Source organism: Eleutherodactylus coqui, chromosome 1 (assembly GCF_035609145.1).
Source record: "Eleutherodactylus coqui strain aEleCoq1 chromosome 1, aEleCoq1.hap1, whole genome shotgun sequence".
In the NCBI taxonomy this organism is placed as follows: domain Eukaryota; kingdom Metazoa; phylum Chordata; class Amphibia; order Anura; family Eleutherodactylidae; genus Eleutherodactylus; species Eleutherodactylus coqui.
The window spans coordinates 384,976,903-384,991,780 of record NC_089837.1 but is presented as its reverse complement, the minus strand read 5'-3'; positions in this window follow the sequence as shown (position 1 = coordinate 384,991,780).

Below are 14,878 nucleotides of genomic sequence, written 5' to 3'. Positions count from 1 at the left end.
AATGGAATGGCATCACGCTCCTTTGCCACAGCTGTGAAAGTTGTGGTAGGAGATTCTTTAATCCCCGTGGGGAGTCCCATTATCACTGAACACTGTGACAATTCTTCAAATTCCACGCATATGAAGGCTTCTATAGGAACCCACTAGTTCTTTTAGAAGTGTGCATTATGCGTCCGCAAAACACACGCTTGTGTGAATGAGGCCTAAACATTGACTTTGTTTTAGAAATGTATTCTGCTTAGCAAATAGACCTCCTTATCATCTGTTTTACTTTATTTGATCTTCTATACATATATTTAACTATGTAAACCTTAAAGGGGATTTCCAGGTTGAATACTGATGACCTATCCTTTCATAACAGTTTCTTTTGTTTTAAGCAGGGAAAACTGGTGAGACGCACCCCAAATTTTATAGCACTAATTCTGCAATACCCCTATTGTAGCTACAATCTGCTTACTGGACACATGGTTAGGCCTATAATGGAGGGAACACCCATTGGATTTCAGAGCACAGCTGAATAAATTCTAGGGCCAATTGTTCATTTGTGCAGAAAAAAAATTGACTCCCTAAAAAGAATCACCGCCCCCCCCCCCCCCCTCTGCCCCCCCATGGGCCCGGTTTGTTTAGAGAGATGAAACTTTAACTTTATTTAACTTTTTAAAAAACTTTTAAGCAATCGCCATTATCCATTGGATAACGCCGATTGTGTAACTGGGGGCCACCCACTACGGGTCCCCCAATGACATATCCAGCCTCTTGGATGTTCCTGGCAGTCGAGAGATGGGAGCTGTCACATGCATAGACCCCGGGGCTTTACAGGGCCTGCGTGTTTTTATGGCCTTGTAGAATAAAGCCCTGGGGTTTGGGAGTGTGACAGCTCTCGGCTATCATGGCATGCAGTCCCTAGTCACTCGATCACCAATAGCCAATGGATAACGGCAATCACATAAAAGTTTTTAAAAAGTTAAAGTTTCACCTCATGCTTCTTGAATTTCCGGCAATGATCAGTTCCTGCAAGGACCTGTTGCTGGCTTCTATGGATAGGTCATCAGTAGTATTCTCCCTGGAAAATCCCTTTAAATAATGTCCTCTTAAGTAATAATTTTTGCCTCACCCCATTTGGAAACAATAACTATTATACACATTAAACTAAGAAAACACTAAAGTGAGAATGGAGCTGTCTGCTTCCTTCTGAAATTGGCTCAGTACACAGTCCAGTGAACAGTTGATTGTCAGGAGTCCCAGATGGCAGACTCCCGCTGATCTACTGCTGATATTCTGCAGACAGGTGATCAATAGTTTACAACAGAGCTACCTCTTTAAAGGGAATCTATTGGGTCCCTTATTGTCCCCAGACCACGGACACTACAGTATAGTGATAGACACTGATTTCAGCAGTCCGTCATTTATACTGATTGGTTCAGCCACTTTGGAAAATGTGGCTTGGAATGTGTGCAACATGGCTGAGGACAGTCTACTGTGGCAGATTGATAGTTATATATAAACTGCTCTCACAAACTTTCTCCGACTTCTGCCATTGACTGACAGGTCTCTACGTATGTATAGTCATATGGAGAGGCCTGTCAATAAGTGGCAGGTGAGACCAGTGAATATGGCGACAGAAAAATTGGGTATGCTGAATTCCATCATGCCCAATCCTTCTTTCTACTGTGTAGAGGGGGGGAAAAGAAGTCTGTTGACTGGCCAATATGTATGGGAACGTCCAATAACATGGCCCAATGAGATGTATCACATTCCTCTCATAGATGCCGTAGTTTAACCCCTTAAGGACGCAGCCTATTTTGGCTTTGAGGACGCAACTATTTTTTTCTCCACTTCTCAAAAGCCATAACTTAATTTTTTTTGTGGATGGAGATCTGTGAGGGCTTGTTTTTTGAATAACGAGCTATAGTTTTTAGGAGTACCATTTTGAGATGCATACGTCTTTTTTGATCAATTTTATTGCTTTTTTGCCTCAGTTTTTTGGTAGAAGGGAAGATGTTAGTGAAAAAGAAGCGGAATGGCTCCATAGGATCGACTGTAGGTATCCAGGTGGCTTGAACGAGATTCTCTCATTCAATTGTTTCATATGAAATACCCTCTCAGTACCGATGTGATTTTTCTATCCCTTGAGGAGAATAGTTTTTTACAGAGAGATTTGGCAGATTGGATGCAAGAGTATGTATTTACGGACTACTCCGCGATGAGTACTACTGCACCTTAATCTTTCTATAATGTTAAATATAATTGATCGTATCCTGGATATTTGCAACAATACTGTTGGGGGTCCTTTGGACTATAAATCCCCACATTATTAATGGATCAATCATAGAATGTAATAATTCACACTAATCAGACTAAAACTAGTGAGTATGTTGATCAATAAACAGCGACAATTACTTATGGAATTCATGTGTGTCTGTATGATTAAACTATAGAAGCTGCTTGATCATGATCTATAAACTGTTACTATAGCACTGGCCATGATTACGGCTGTACCATCATTCAATAAAAGTTGCTGCCGCGGCACTTGTCTGCTGCATAGCACCTATGTTTGATAAAACTCTCTGGATAGTCACATGATCGGGAACCCAAGGTAGCGCCCACCTCTTCCAGGTCAGCAAGGAAGCATTACCATAGCAACGCTCACATACAAAGATCTCTTACGGAATAGGGGATGGCGCAGGTATGGCAGCCTTGAAAGCAATGAAGGTACATTTGGCTTAGCAGTCCAACACTAGCGGGGATAATGTATCCCGATAATCTAGAGGCCACTGTATTGTGATTCTAACTCGGATCGGTCCCTATGATATTGAACAGTGTGGAATGTAAGCAGCCCGTCCTTCAGGAGGGTGGAGGTGATTGTACCTTACACTGATTGGTGGAGGCATTATTATCCTTGGGGAGGAGTGACAACACTATGGGCTTTATAAGGATGCACTGTGTGCTAGTCAGGTTAGTTGCCTCCAGTCTACCTTCAAGGCTGGAGGCTTTACTTGGTCTCCTATTTATTATTTTGGTGCTCCTCACCACAATCTCCTGGCTACTTTGCTACAAATAGGATATTACACCTGAGCCGCAGTTGAGATGAAGGCCACTTTGAAGATCTAGACAATAGACAGACTATTCTTTAATCCTAGAGGTTCTCTTTAGGATTTTTCTATAGAAAGATTGGGCATTATCCCCATATATATGTAGTCTATAGATATACCTGAGATAGGAATTAGGACCAAGTAGGGAAATATCGTGTCTCTAAAAGATTTCTGGTTGAAGAGACTTTTCAGCCAAATAGGGTTCTAGATAGAAATATTGAACCATTGGACTCCATCCTGGGTGTTTGCCCAATATTTTTTTACTCTATTACTGGCACTATTGAATGCAGTTAGTGATGGTTTGTGGAGGTTCCCGCGCAGTCGGTTGTGCGGGAGAAATGTGTCAAACCATAGAACTACAAAATTAACAATCCTATGTCTGACCATTTGTCAGAGCCAGGAATAAGCTTCAATAGACATAAAAATATTTTTTGCTCTTTGGTTGAGTAGACACCACTACTGAAGAACACATCACCCAGTATCTGTAAATTTGGAATAAGGTTTGATACAGGATAATGCGGTTTGTACTATCCGTGTGTCCCCTATCCAAAATTTAGTTTCAAATATATTTTTGTTTGTTCGCTCTTGAAGCTTTCTACCTTTTTTTATAAGTGAATAATAAACGCAAAGTTTTAAGGAGTCAGTGCAGTGAAGGTAATTTTTTTATTTAGTTTTTGATTCCTCTGCTACGGTGAAAACGTCAAATCCGCAGGCATCTACAATTGTGTTTGTAGAATCGTCCACACCCATTGACTTCTATTGAGCCAATCCGCACAGAATCCACACTGAAATAGAGCATGTTGCCATTTATTTTCTGCACCAAACGGACAACATAAATCTGCATACTTAAATTCAGTTGCGGATGCCAATGCATCCCTATGGACACTTTGAATTGCGCAAATTAAATCTGCACGAGGAGATTTGGCCTAAGGTGGCAGTGGGAACCGTTACCTACTGGACTCCTGTGCAGTTACATATGCTGTATGTTGTGATCTCTCAATTTACAGGTTACTAGTGAAGAAATTTCCTGATCGGTAACCAACTATACAAAATTGGCTGCTATCTGCACCTTTCTTCATCCTCACATCTGTGCAGGTTTGCTCCGCATTGTCCCTTGAGAAGCATTCCACCAGAATATTCTAACCACATATATTTTGCCAGCCGGGGGGCTTCCAGAGGTTTTCTTAACCAGACTAACATTTCACTATTTGGAGTGATGCATGCAGAATAAATATGGAGGAAGTCTGTAGGAAATTAGACCATTGTGTTGTGGAAATTTGCAGTAAATCCACAAAGTGCATCTGGCCTAAAAGAGAAGAACTAGCTGCTTCTTGTAGGTGACAATCCCATCAAGAACTGGGCTGGCCGCCTACTGATCTTGTCCTGAAACATCTACTTGGGTGACAACAGCCCATATTCCATGAATTGGAGAAAAACGTATAATTAAACCATACACACGTCCGAATCAGAATCCAGCTACTCAGTTTTTTTAACTGTTTAAGGAACAAGCAGTTTGGAAGCAGAGAGCCATTAATGGTGATAACACTGAACGGTTTCATAAGAATAAGCTATAGACACGTCTAGTTTTTCAGAAAAAATCATTTTTATTTAAGTAGTTAGCAGATGTTTAATGATTTTAATAGGTATTCTAGCTAAAAGCATTAAAGGGTTCCAACAATTTCTATCTATGGAATAAGGGATAATTAGCTGATCCGTGGCGGTCCGACCACTGGGACCCCCACGGATCACAAGAACAAGGGCCTGGTCAGTACCCGAATGAAGGAAGCGCAGGTGGAGCAGAAACACTGTACTCTATTCATTTCAATGAGAGTGCTTGACTCGGAAATCTTTGGCACTCTCATTGAAATGAATGGAGCACATTTTGCTTGCCTGGGCTTCGCGCGCTGCCCAACCTGGGCTTCCTTCATTTGAGGATCGACCGGGCCCCTGTTCTTTTTAATCTGTTGGGGTCCCAGCGGTCGGACCACCCCCTGTTCAGCTAGTTATCATTTATCCAATGGATGGGGGGTAACCTGTTGGAACTAGAATACCCTTTTAAAAAAATTACCAAATTTAAAATATAAATATCCCATAAACCCCCACTACCTCCCACCACCTTCCTCCCTTTCCCTTTAATTATTTATTACCGCATGTCCTATTATGCTAAATTCCTGTAACAGTGTTGTGTTTGGAATTGCCTGTTCAGCAACTGCCCTACCACAGTCAGACTTGGCGCTGGCTACTCTAGGTAGCAGAGGCTAGGGACCGCAGGTTTTCACCCTTTAACCCCTGTACAGGGATCTGGACTTCGCTGATACGAATCCCTAGGTTGCATCTCCAGAGTAGTCGCTGACTGGTGGAGCAAACAGGCAACAAAGAAAACAACAAGCCCTGGAGTCCATACTGGGTAATCAGTATAGCTAGGCAACAGGCCAAATCTAAATCAACAAAAAGAATTAGAATCAGTGAGCAAAACTACTTGCTATGATTGTTGCTCAAGGGCACGAAGAGGGAGTACTATTACTATTGGGGACACACTATTATTGGGGCCACTAAAGGAGTGCACCATTATTATTGGGGCTCTTATTTTTAGAGACATTATTACCATTGGGGCCACTATTTGGGGTACTATTGCTATTGGGGCCATTAGGGAGGTGCACTATTGCTATTAGGGTCATTAAGGGGGTGCACTATTGCTATTGGGGCCATTAAGGGGGCACACTTTTGCCATTGGGGTCATTAAGGGGGCTCACTATTGCCATTGAGGCCACTAAGGGGGTGCACTATTGCCATTGAGGCCACTAAGGGGGTGCACTATTGCCATTGGGGCCATTAAGGGGGCGTACTATTGCCATTGGGGCCATTAAGGGGGCGTACTATTGCCATTTGGGCCATTAAGGGGGCGTACTATTGCCATTTGGGCCATTAAGGGGGCGTACTATTGCTATTGGGGCCATAAGGGGGTGTACTATTGCTATTGGGGCCATTAAGGGGTGCACTATTGCTATTGGGGCCATTAAGGGGCGCACTATTGCCATTAAGGGGAACGCTATTGCTATTGGGGCCATTAAGGAGGCGCACTATTGCGGCCATTAAGGGGATGCACAATTGCTATTGGGGCAATTAACGGGGTGCACTATTGCTATTGGGGCTATTGAGGGGGGCGCACTATTGCCATTAGGGCCATTAAGGGGGCGCATTATTCCTATTAGGGCCATTAAGGAGGCGCACTATTGCTATTGGGCTATTAAGGGGGCGCACTATTGCTATTAGAGCCATTATTGGGGCGCACTATTGCTATTGGGGCAATTAAGGGGGAGCACTATTGTTGTTAGGGCCACTAAGGGGGCGTACTATTGCTATTAGGGCCATTAAGGGGGAGCACTATTGCTATTGGGGCCACTTAAGGGGTGCACTACTGCTATTATGAGCATTAAAGGCGTTTTCCATGGAAATACTATCCTGAAGATAAGTCATCAATAGTTGATTGGCCAGGGGTCCGCCGCTCAGGACACTGACCGAACAGCTGTGTAGGTACGAGATTTCAGCACCAACCTCCTTGTAGTGGCCGGTGCTTGTAACCGCAAGTACAGCTCTCATTGATTTCAATGAGAGCTGTGCCTGCACTAACAAGTGCTGACCACTACATGAGAAGTCGGCGCAGAGGCTTCTGCTCCGACCTCTGTTTTTGTGGTGCTAACGGCTTGCGCCCACACAGCAGATCAGTTGGTGTCCCGAGCAGCAGACTCCAGTCGATCAATTATTGATGACCTATCATGAGGAAAGCTCATCAATAGTATTTCCACAGAAAAACCCTTTAAGGAGGCACACTATTGCTACTGGGCCCATTAAGGGGGCATACTATTGCTATTGGGGCCATTAAGGAGGTGCACTATTGCTATTGGGGCCATTAAGGGGGCGCACTATTACTATTAGGGAGATTAGGGGCTAACCTGTTGGAACCGGAATCCCCCTTTAAAGTATTACCAAACATAAAATATAAATGTCCCATACACTCCATCCCTATTCCACAAAACCCCACTACCTCCCACCACCTCCCTATCACAAAAACTCTACCACCTCCCTCAGTACCCCACAAATCACCACCACCCCCTTCCCTATCCCAGAAGTCCCCACCACCTCCCTCCCCAACCCAGATATCACCACTACCCCCTTCCCTATCCCACAAATTCCCACCACCTCCCTCCCTATCCCACAAACTCCCATCACCTCCCTCCCTATCCCACAAACCCCCACCACCTCCCTCCCTAACCCACAAAACCCCGCCCCTCCCCCATATGTCCTCTCGGAATTAACTTTCAAATTATTTAATAATACATTTTCTATAATGCTAAATTCCTGTAACATTGTTGTGTTTGGAATTGCTTGTTCAGCAACTGCACTACCACAGCCAGACTTGGCGCTGGCTACTCTAGGTAGCAGAGGCTAGGGACCGCAGGTTTTCACCCTTTACCCCTTGTACAGGGATCTGGACTTCGCTGCTACGAATCCCTAGGTTGTATCTCCAGAGTAGTCGCTGACTGGTGGAGCAAACAGGCAACAAAGAAAACAACAAGCCCTGGAGTCAGTACTGAGTAAACAGTATAGCTAGGCAACAGGCCAAATCTGAATCAACAAACAGAATCGGGATCAGTGAGTAAGACTGCTTGCTATGATTGTTGCTCAAGGGCACGAAGGGGGAGCACTATTATTCAGGCCAAAAGGTGAGTGCACTATTCATATTGGGGTCGCTATTGTTGGTGTACTATTATTTTTGGAGACATTATTACCATTGGGGCCACTATTTTGGGTACTATTGCTATTGCGGCTATTAAGGAAGTGCACTATTGGTTTTGGGGTCATTAAGGGGGTGCACTATTACTATTAGGGCCATTAAGGGTGTGCACGATTGCTATTGGGGTCATTAGAGAGGTGCACTATGGCTATTGGGGTCATTAAGGAGGCGCACTATTGTTATTGGGGCCATAAAGGAGGTGCATTATTGCTATTGGTGCCATTAAGGAGGTGCATTATTGCTATTGGGGCCATTAAGGAGGCAAATTATTGCTATTGGGGTCATTAAGGAGGCGCCTTATTGCTATTGGGGCCATTAGGAGGGTGCACTATTGCTATTGGAGCTATTAAGGGGGAGCACTATTGCTGTTGGGGCCATTAAGGGACTGCACTATAGCTATTGTGGCCATTAGGGAGGCATACTATTGCTATTAGGGCCATTAAGGAGGTGCACTATTGTTATTGGGGCCATTAAGGAGGTACATTATTAGTATTGGGGCCATTAAGGAGGTGCATTATTGGTATTGGGGCCATTAAGGAGGCGCATTATTGGTATTGGGGCCATTAAGGAGGCGCATTATTGGTATTGGGGCCATTAAGGAGGCGCATTATTGGTATTGGGGCCATTAAGGAGGCGCATTATTGGTATTGGGGCCATTAAGGAGGCGCATTATTGGTATTGGGGCCATTAAGGAGGCGCATTATTGGTATTGGGGCCATTAAGGAGGCGCATTATTGGTATTGGGGCCATTAAGGAGGCGCATTATTGGTATTGGGGCCATTAAGGAGGCGCATTATTGCTATTGGGGTCATTAAGGAGGCGCATTATTGCTATTGGGGTCATTAAGGAGGCGCATTATTGCTGTTGGGGCCACTAAGAAGGTGCACTATTGCTATTGGAGCTATTAAGAGGGAGCACTATTGCTGTTGGGGCCATTAAGAGACTGCACTCTTGCTATTGGGGCCATCAAAGAGGCACACTATTGCTATTGGTACCAATAGGGGGGCAAACTATTGCCATTGGGGCCATTAAGGGGGCGCACTATTGCCATTGGGGCCATTAGGGAGGCATACTATTGTTATTAGGGCCATTAAGGGGATGCACAATTGCTATTGGGGCCTTTAAGGGGGTGCACTATTACTATTGGGGAGATTAGGGGCTAACCTGTTGGAACTGGAATACCCCTTTAAAACATTACCAAACAAAGTATAAATGTCCCATACACTCCCACCCTCCCTATTCCACAAAACCGCACTACCTCCCACCATCTCCCTCCCTATCACAAAACCCCTACTACCTCACTTATTACCCCGCAAATCACCACCACCACCTTCCCTATCCTATAATCCCCCATCATCTCCCCTCCTAACCCAGATATTACCACCACCTCCCTCCCTATTCCACAAACTCCCACCACCTCCCTCCCTAACCCACAAACCGCCACCACCTCCCCCCCTGACCCCAAAACCCCGCGCCTAGCCCATATACCCTCTCAAACTTAACTTTTGAATTATTTAATACCACATTTCCTATAATGCTAAATTTCTGTAACATTGTTGTGTTCGGAATTGCCTATTCAGCAACTGCGCTACCACAGCCAGACTTGGTGCTGGCTACTCTGGGTAGCAGAGGCTAGGGACCACAGGTTTTCACCCTTTAACCCCTGTACAGGGATCTGGACTTCGCTGATACGAATCCCTAGGTTGCATCTCCAGAGTAGTCGCTGACTGGTGGAGCAAACAGGCAACAAAGAAAACAACAAGCCCTGGAGTCAGTACTGGGTAATCAGTATAGCTAGGCAACAGGCCAAATCTGAATCAACACAAAGAATCAGGATCAATGAGTAAAACTACTTGCTATGATTGTTGCCAATAAGTGAGTGCACTATAACTATTGGGGCCACTATTGTTGGTGCACTATTATTTTTGGAGACATTATCACCATTGGGGCCACTATTTGGGGTATTATTGCTATTGGGGCCATTTAGGAGTGCACTATTGCTATTGGGGCTGTTAAGGGGGTGCACTATTGGTATTGGGGCCATTAAGGGGGTGCACTATTACTATTAAGGCCAATAAGGGTGTGCAATATTGCTATTGGGGTCAATAAGGAGGCACACTATTGCTATTGGGGTCATTAAGGGGGCGCATTATTGTTATTGGGGCCATTAAGGAGGCGCATTATTGCTATTAGGGCCATTAAGAAAATGCACTATTGCTATTGGGGTTATTAAGGAGGCACTCTATTGCATTTGGGGCCATTAAGAGGGCCCACTATTGCTATCGGAGCCCATAACGGGGCCCACTATTGCTATTTGGGCCATTAAGAGGGCGCACTATTTTTATTGGGGCCATTAAGAGGGCACACTATTGCTATTGGAGCCATTAAGGGGGCGTACTATTGCTATTAAAGTTATTAGGAAGGTGCACTATTGCTATTAGGGGCATTAAGGGGGCGAACTATTTCTATTGGGGACATTAAGGGGGCACACTATTGCTATTGGGGACATTAAGGGGGCACACTATTGGTATTTGGGCCATTAGGCAGGTGCACTGTTGCTATTGGGGCCATTAAGGGGGCACACTATTGCTGTTGGGGCTATTTAGGAGGTGCACTATTGCTGCTGGGGCCAAAGGTGGCAACCCTAACTACTAATGACTTATCCAGCAGGAAGTAGCGGCAGGATTACATCTTCATTTTCACATCGAGCTCCATTTGTCGGCAACGTTGTTGCTTCCAAGTGCTGTATGTTTCTGTAGCAAATGTAAGACCCCCTAAGAAGAAATGTAGAAATTTCATGAGAAAATACCCCAATACAAATATGCTGTTAGAGGATTCTGAATGCCTGATCTATGAAACACAACACACGAGCCGCCTGTATGCAGGTGACCTTTAATAGCCGGGGAAGGCCATAGATTGTAAGCTCTTCTGGGCAGGGATTTCTTGGTACTATTGTATTTTCCTTTTGTACAGCGCTGTGTAGTATGTTGGCACTTTATAATTACAGAATAATAGTAATTATATCGCCCCTTTGTGTTTCTCTTCTGTTCCCGCTGGTTTATGGGATTTGTACTAATCATTTGACGACTTATAAAACTGATCTCTCAGGCGCTTATCCATACTGACAATGGGAGATTTATGGCCTCATCTAAAGTCAGTTGTCTTTGTTGCCCATAACAACCAATCACAACGCAGCTTTCACTGATTACGCCGCAGTTTTATCTCTATTATATAGGGACATTTTTGCTATCTGCTGTGAGTCCCTACTGAGGACCCGTTACTGTGGCTGACGGAGGAGGCTGTTACTTAGATTATGTGTAATGTACGGCATTGCGGTCTGTATTTGCCCCCATTATACAATGTACAGGGCAGGGTGGTCGTTACATACACAATCAGAATTGTATCATTCTCTCATATTTCTACAATTTCCAGAGCTTTCAGTAATTTGCATTAATCACATTTTATTTACTTCATATAATAAATCTCCTCGCCCTCCAGTTAGCGTGTTTTATTTTATGTTCCGTCTTTTTCCAACTTCTGACTTATCCGCTCTCTGTTTACTTTCAAGTCTACATGCCCTCTCCCTCTGAGTGTACCAAAATGGCTGCTGCGACCATGGCAACCGTGGTAACAATGCCCGTACTGGCTCTCTGACTGACCTCTGGATAAAGCTATTGTATCCAAAGTAGAAACCTCTGGATAAAGAACATTTTGGGGCGGAGTATGGCTGCCGTTAACTTTGATGTCCTAATTTATCAAATATGTCCATGTTGCTCATAGTAACCAATCACAGCTTAGCTCTGATTCCTTATACTGCTGAAGTAAAATGAAAGCTGTGCTGTGATTGGTTCCTAGGGGCAACAAAGATTTCCATGTACTCTTTGGAATGGGTGTAGCAAGGGGCTTCCATGGATGTACAAAGTGCCCCCAATATTGGATGCCAGGAGGGGCACCAATAGACCCCAGATGGGGTATTTACACCTGAGATGGGGCAGGGAATTAAATCTTTGCCCTTGGTGACAGAAATCCTAGCTACAGCTACATGTTAGTATGACCTTCACTGCACCTTCATCTTGGCGGGAGTTCGTTCTTCATCTTTATATTTTACGGCAACAGATGACTGGCGGATGATCTGTTCTCCTCGGGTGGCAGATGGAAATGATGCGCAATGGAATCTTAACGGCTAGTAGAACACGCAGGAGGCGGGGCTTATCCATTGTGACAATTGGAGATTTATGACACGTTTTAAAAGAACAATTGTCTTTGTTGCCCCTAGCAACCAATCACAATGCAGCTGTCATTGCATATTCTGCTATTGAAAACTGAAAGCTGCTTGTTCTTTCAGACGGTTTTCATAAATCTCAATAATGTTTTACAAGCAGATTTTGCTGCAGAATTCCTGTGTATTTGCTTAAGCCAAAATCCACAACAATTCTACGGGCATGCGGATTTGGGTGCAAGTTTTTTTGTCTCCTATGAAAGCACTCTCACATTGTAGTCAGATTTGCCACTGATGAGTCTAGGAATGCTTGTCGACAATCTCTCTTGAAGCTGTAACTCTTGCCATATTATTTGTCATCCCAATGTCCCAAGCGGAGCGACACATAATTGCAGAAACTGCAATGGAGATATACGTTACAATACCGTGGACACGAAAAAATCAATGACTGCAATAACATTATTTTGTGTTTTAGTGCCAATTCACATGGCCGTATATTCAGGCCATGTGCTCTCCATGTATTCCATGGACTGCACGCAATCCCATAACAGCTTATGAGGCTGCCACATTTTTCACATAGACTGATGTAGTTACATGCTCTGCATTTTGCTACAACCTGCACTGTATTCTCCTGGGATAATCTATGGATCATATCGTGTGTCCCCCAAAATAAGACCTACACTGAAAATAAGCCCTGCCCTGATTTCTGGCTATTTTTGGGGAGGATTCAAATACAAGCACTACCCCGTAAATAACCCTTCACAGAATAAAAGATCAATAAAAATTGAATTAAAAAAACGAACAAGGGTCTGAGAGGACCCTGACAATGTATAATGGGTACCTCTCAGCTAAAAGGTTCAGAAAAAGAAGTGCAACAAGAAAACTGTCCACATATATAGCTGACAGCTAATGGTGTTACACTCTTGATTATGATTGGCGACACACAAAAATTGATATAGATAGATGTGTTAAATTGCTCCAATCAAAATCCAGCCACACAATCAAGGTGACTTAATATTGTCCCTTAGCATGTTAGACTATATATTCATAGGACAATTCCATACAAGAGGACATTGTCACTCATGAAAGGTGACTTAATTCTGTCCTTCAGGATATTAGACAATTTTTTATCATAAGCCAACTCACTGAATAGGGGCGAAGAGGGCTGGGGATCGTTCTGACCCACCTACCGCCGTTTACAGTAAGCAGGCAGTCATGCAGTCGGTGCATCCATTTTGACTGAATAATAATCATTGATTCTCACGGGATAACAGGAGTCCAAACGATATGGTTCCAGGTAAAAACATCTTAAATTGAAGACTAAGTGGTAATGTTCCTTATTTTCGTGGCTTTCCAAAAGCCGTCCAGCTGGGCGGAAACCAGAAAAGTGGAATCCCCTGCGCAGGTGTGAAACCACAAGAGGGGAATAACATTGTGTTCCAGTAGCTAATGCAGTACCAACATGTTTTTTTCTCTGCATATCTACAATTTTTTTTTTTGTTTCTCTTAGCTAGGGATGATTTTCGGGTTAGGGCTTATATTTTAAACCCTTCCCCCTGAACATCATCGCTGTGGGGGTTGCCTTCATCCCATTCCTTTCAATGGGGCAGCAGCAGCGCCAGCCCCATTGAAAGCAATGTGCCAGTAGCATCGTGGTGCTTTCATCCCTGCTGGAAGTTCCATCATCACTGAACACTGTGACAGCGCTGCCACAGTGTTAAGTGATGAGGGAACCTTTGTAGAGCAGCTGCGCTTACCCAAGCAAAGCTGCTCCAGTGAACGGGCAAAGTTTCATGCGCTGCGCATATGAAACTTTGCCCGTTCACGCATTTTCCGCTTATACCAGCAGCACATTTTTTCGTACACCTCGGTGCATAAAAAAAACGCGCTCATCTGACCTTAGCCTAGTGATCAGGCAGGAACATTCACTTGCCTGATCATTGGCTTGTGTGAAGGTGCTGCTACTGTTTACGCTGCAAAAAAAAGGGAAGCCTTCATACAGCACTAGGTTTTAGGTATCAATATATGGCAACAAAAAGCACTTTTAATTTTTTTTTTAAGGGTTTTTTTTTAGAAGTAGTAAAACAAAAGAGAGACAAAAATAGATATATGAACCTGGTATCCTTGTAATTGCATTGAGTCGCAGAGGAAGCGATTCTTTTTTTCCTGCACCATGCATACCATAAAATCAAACCCCAAAACAAATAATAATCCTATCTTTTTTTGTTTTTCACCCCACTTGAACATTATATATTTTATGGTACATTAAATTGTGCCACTAAAAAAATACTTGTTCTGCAAAAAATAAATTATTATACAGTTATGTTAAGGGAAAAATAGAAATGTTAGAAAAACAGATCCCAGCAGCACACCTACACAGGTGTGGGATAATTGAACTGGCTGGGTGTGGAGTTTCCCCAGCCAGCCAATCCCCCTGGTCTGCTGCACATTAATACCAGCTCCTTTGATTAGAAGATGCGGGTCATTTATTCATTTTATCTAAGAGCTGGGTGTTTTGCATGTTTAGTCTGAGGAGTTTCTTCCATGAGGATGGTCTGGACACCTCTAGTCCCCATATGCATCTTATGCAGACCCCTTCTCCTCTTCCCTTTGACAGGTGCGGTCTCCATATGTCTGATGTCTTGATACTGTTCCCTTTATGTCAGTTTGGTGTCTGACTCTTGCCTCTTGGTGTGAGGACACCTAGACGAGCTATTAATTACTATCTGTATGGATTAGAGTTCTGAGTGGGATTCCTGTTCTGTGTTATTG